Source organism: Crocodylus porosus, unplaced genomic scaffold, assembly GCF_001723895.1.
Source record: "Crocodylus porosus isolate Cpor-Errol unplaced genomic scaffold, CroPor_comp1, whole genome shotgun sequence".
In the NCBI taxonomy this organism is placed as follows: domain Eukaryota; kingdom Metazoa; phylum Chordata; order Crocodylia; family Crocodylidae; genus Crocodylus; species Crocodylus porosus.
The window spans coordinates 56065768-56070899 of NW_017728947.1; the positions used below are offsets into that span (position 1 = coordinate 56065768).

General features: G+C 45.0%; 1 protein-coding gene across 1 annotated transcript in view; it reads left to right on the forward strand.

Moving 5' to 3' along the window:
• Positions 1-5132, forward strand: part of RMDN3 (regulator of microtubule dynamics 3) — a 71692-nt gene that overhangs the window by 554 nt on the left and 66006 nt on the right. The gene's annotated exons all lie outside the window — the stretch shown is intronic.

Below are 5132 nucleotides of genomic sequence, written 5' to 3' on the forward strand. Positions count from 1 at the left end.
GGGCTGCCGCGTGGGTTGGAGGGTGCTGTCCCGTCCCGCCCCCCCCGCTTGGTACTGTCCTGCGCTTATAGCCTGCCGGGGCCGGGGCCAGGGTGACGGTGGAGCACACGGTGAAGCCTGTGAAAGCTGGCGCTTCGGGTGGGTGACCGCGACCTGCCCCCTGCTTTGCCCTGCGCCTGGCTGCGGGGCTCTCCTTCTCGGCTGCCCCGCAGCTGGCTCTGCTCTGAACTTCCCGTGCCCTCCAGCAGTCCAGCGTGGAGGCGCTGGCAGAGCTAGAGTGTGAGCCGGGTTGAGAACAGCAGGGACAGTTTCTTCTACATCCTTTTTAGTCCTGCATCCTCCCCCAGCACCACGCTGATCCCCTGCCCATGCTAGACCTGCTGCTCTGTTTTCTGCCGCTGCCTGATCTGCTGCTCTGCTTCCTGCCCCCTCCTCATCTGTCACGTGTTGCACAGAGAGACCTCCCGTGCCACGTGTGGCACCCGTGCCATGCAGGCTGGCTGCCCCAGCAGTGGTGATGAAAGGGATCAGTCTCCGACTGTCACCATTTAGCTGCACACCATTTACATTCCTGTTCTGTGCCCTGACCCTGATCTTTGTGGCGGGTTCCCATGCATGCAGTGGGACTACAGGCAAACGTAGGGACTTGCCAATGCGCAACCAGTTTCTGGGTCTTGCCCAGAATAGCTCCTGTAGTATTCTGGTTATAAGTCAACCCCACGTACAAGCCAGGTCCCTGTTTTTGGGCTCAAGTTGAAAAAAAGTAGGATTTTTACCAAATATAATTTGATAAGTACAGATAAGGGCCTTGAATTCCTGTTGCCCTTACAAAATCCCACAAAACTAACCCGGGGAAAGACCCAGAAGATTGCCATGTTTACCTGAATCTGAGGTGACTTAAAATGTAAGGTAATACCCCCCATAATTACATTTTGTATGTGGAAAATCTGTAATTTTCCGTATATTGAATCTAATTATGTGGGTGGGAGTTGTCTTAAATTTGTCACCCTGCTGCTGTGGCACAGAAACCAGTGTCAGGGAAGGAGGTTGGGGGCAGGCAACCTGACCTCTACCCCTTGTGCGCTCACTAGCCCACCTGTCACTTGCATTTGCATTTGCTCCTACCCCCCCCACCACCAGTGCTTCTGCCTTCCTGCTGCCTGTGCACCTTGCTACTTGCCACCCTGCCACCTTGCCCCCCAGCTCCTACTCCCTCTGCCACCTGCTCCCCTTACTGCTGCTTGCCCAGCACGGCTCTGGCACCAGCCCTGGCTAGATAGCAGTGGTCCCAATTATGTCCCTTGCTGGGTCAGGGCTGGAGAGCTGCAGTAGCAGCAGGAATAACTCCCTTGCTGCTGTGCAGGCTCCCCTGTGCTCCCCACATCCTGCGCTACAGGGTCTCCCCCTTGTTCTTCCTGCATCCGTAGTCTTCCCAGTTCTCTCCGCCTCACATCACATGCTGATACACATGGTGTCCCCTAGTGTGTCTCCCTCTTCTTGCTGTACAAGTCACCCTGGCCTTGTTCAGGCGGCAGCAGCAGTAACAGCTCTGGCTGTAGCCCTGACACTCAATTCCAACATGAGGCTCTGCCCATGTTAAATGGGGAATAAAACCTCATCTTAGATTCAGTTAAATATGGTAAGTGCACTAAAACAAAATGTACACTGCAAAAGTATCTCATAATGACATAATGCCACTTACTGGATTAGACGGTAGGTTCCTCTTGCCCACTATCCTGTGTTACACAGTGCCTGGTGTGCTCTGCTCAGTGTCTCCCCACAGCACACTGGTTATTAACCTTTGACCAGCACTCCCGCCCCCGTTTTTTTTATTATTTGGCCCTGGTAATCAGTTGTCACCTTTTTTTGTAGGCTCTCCGTCTGAGGGAGGGCAATAGGTTACTTGATGGGCCTAAGCCCATGCCTCTCAAGGTAACAAATAGGCCTGTATCATTTAGGGTCCAGTGTGCTGTGGTTGGTTTCCCCTCTTCACACACTGGTTATTACCCTTTGACCTCCACTCCTGTCCCTGTTTTCATTATTATTTGTCCCAAATAATTTGTAATATGTCATTAGTGGCCCCCAGGACTAAAGGGGGCTTATAGGTCCACACCCCTCAAAGTGACAAATAAGTCTGTCGCACAGTGTCTGTTGGGCCCTGCTTGGTATCCCTGCTTGACCCATTAGTTTTTGGCCAAGCAGGGCCTAAAACTCCCTAAAACTCCACCTTTGGCCTTCACTCCCATCCCTGTTATGTTTTTAGTTGTCCCATGCAGTCAGCTGTTGACTACATAGTGACATACCTTTCTAAGGAAGGCTTATAGTGTTTCCTTGTAGCCATTGGCTCGCATTCCCTAGGCAACAAATAGCCACTGCATGACACAGACCTGAGTGGGTGCTGAAAGGGAAAGTGAACTGAGTATGACCAGGGTTGGTTTTTTTCCACTGTTGCTCTCTCACTTGCAGCCTCCAGCATTTAAAGTATAGGCAGTTCTAATTCAGGGGCTGTATCCCTAACTCCCATGCTCAGTAGCTACTGACTGAAGACAGAAAAGTCCAGTTCTGCCACAATCTGATTATAAGTGCTCCCTGTATAAGTTGAGTGTGATTTTTTTTTTTCATGTGGAAAAAAAGGTAGACTTATAATAAGAACAGTGTTCTCCCTTAATTTACTTTTCACCATTTATGCTCTCTCTTTTCTAGAACATCCTTTAGCCTAGACACTGAAGAAAGAGTAGATTTTGCTTCTGTGTCTGGTCATCTTCCATTTGCTTTCACTAGCTTACTAGTAAACCCTGTTGTCTTAAGGCAGTGTGATTCCCTGTGGTATCTTGAGATCCTTTCAAGGGTGCCATGGAGTGCAACATAATGCTGTCATTGTTAGATGTGGAAATATGATTTACAAGTTAAACCCATTGGGTGCCTGTAGATGTTCTGGGAGGCTCTAACAGTGTGTTGGAGCAGACCTGATTAACTGACTGTGTTGAAGCATGCATGCCAACTAGCTATCCTCTGTGTCTCTTGTATTAGCATCCCTGCGCTTCAACTAAAGCTTGTTGAACAAGCTAGTTAAAGTGTCCCTGCCACCATTTTAAGGCACAGGGATGCTGATACATGAGACACTGCGGCATTTTAATTAGAGTGGCTCTCAGAGCTGCTGTAATTAAGGTACACACCTCTGGAGCAAGTGTAAAAATGCCCAGAGATTTTAAAAAGGAATCCATAGTGTTAAAACAATTTTGACCTCTTGTGGTATTTCCAAGATCTTTGAAACAAAAGAATTGCTCTCCTATTTTTCTGTAATCAAAAAGGAAAATGAAAAGTAAGGGCTGGCATTTTTGTGGGAGGCCATGAGTCTATAAAAGGGTGCTTTGAGTTTAATAAGGTTGAGAACCACTGTCTTAAGGCTTGCAAATAGGTATAAAATAAATACTTAAAGGGACATAGTAAATTTAGCAAAGTTGTTTTCTTTTTCTAAAAGAAGTTATTTACCACATGGGTTACAAATCATATCTAAGCCCAGAGATAGGGTTTTTAACTAGTTTTTCCAGTTTTATTTTGTGTGCATTTAATACTTGTATTTACCTTTTACAGTGTGGGATAGGTTCTGCAACTGAAACAGCCTGGACAAACCTCCCAATTTCATGTTAGCCCCCATTCTTTAAGTCTGTAGGATGTAGTGGCTAGTCAGATCCTGATAAGATTTGTGAGATTTTCCCTAAACAAAAGGGGGAGTGAATTATCCTTAAAAAAACAAACAAATGATCCCCCAAACCCAGGACTCCAAGGAAAAACTGTACAGACAACAAAAAGATGATCCCTGCCCCAAGGTACTTGCAGTTGAATTGATAATTAAGCTTATAAAATTAATGTTAAAAAGAAGCAGTAAAGAGAAAGACCTGAAACTGCAAGAATTATATCAAGGCCATCCAATTCTCAACTGGTGGGCTGCATGTTACCCACAAGTGGTTTGTTTATGAACCTTGGGCTCCCACCTGGCTGTCACTCTCCCCATGCTACTTCTGTTGCCACTGGGGTCTCCACGTTTCCCCTCCTTCATCTGGCATCTGCTTCCTGCCTCTGGGCTTGTGCCAGGAGAGCTTGCCCATCAGGGAGGCCTGGGGGCTTGCAGCCTGTGTGGTATGTGACCCCTGGTTGCTCAGAGGTTGGATAGTCATGAACTAGAACATAATACAGTCATTTGAATGTTGAGCTAGCATGCAGTATGATTAAGATAAGTTTGCTGGACCACTTTTTTTTAAGTGGCATTTTTACAGAACCATACTCTAGAAACAATATTCCAGGGGTAATGTTTGGTGCAAAGAAATTCTGTGCTTGTGTTTTGCTTTGATTTAAAAAAAGTTCAAAGCAAAACACAAACTTTAGGGAGTATTTGCAGACTAATACATGCTCTTCTGTGTAGAATTTTGTGATAGGATGGATTTTATTTTAGAGCTTTTTAAAGTAAGACTTAAAGAGAGGCACTTACTCACTTAAAAAAAGATCAATAAAGTTGTCGAGATTTTTTATAAAAACAAATGCAATGTAAATATTTTAAAAACAAACATATTCCCCCACCTGTTTAAAACCAGAATATTGCACCATTAGGAATCTGAAAGTGAAACTAAGTTTAGTAGTGGTAATTGTCTAACACAAGAAATGAAGCCAATAGCATGAATAGAGATGAATGATTGGAGTTTAAAATGCTTCATTTTTAAGAATATACTTTATTCTTTTCTATACAAAAAATGCATACAGCACAAGACTTTTAATTGACTGTTTCTCTAAATATATTGAAAGAGCTGTTGTGATTTCAGCATAGAAAATGTACGTTATTTGGAAGGAGACTCTTGTAGTAAAAGGTGTGCCAGTACCTAGTCCAGCTAGTTTTAGGCCATGAGTAACAAGCATTCACTCCGTTTAGTTTTATTTTTGTACTGTGCGGTATTGTGTTTTGGGGGGAAAAACTCCTTAAGTACATACTTATGTAAAAATCACGGTTCGTTTCTTTGGAGGCTCAATGAATAATAATCCTTAGGCACACATTGTTGGTGATACAAAAGGTATATATTTGCAAATAGGGTCAGAGGGAGAAGACAAAAGATCAAAACCCTCTGCCCCTGGGAGTAATC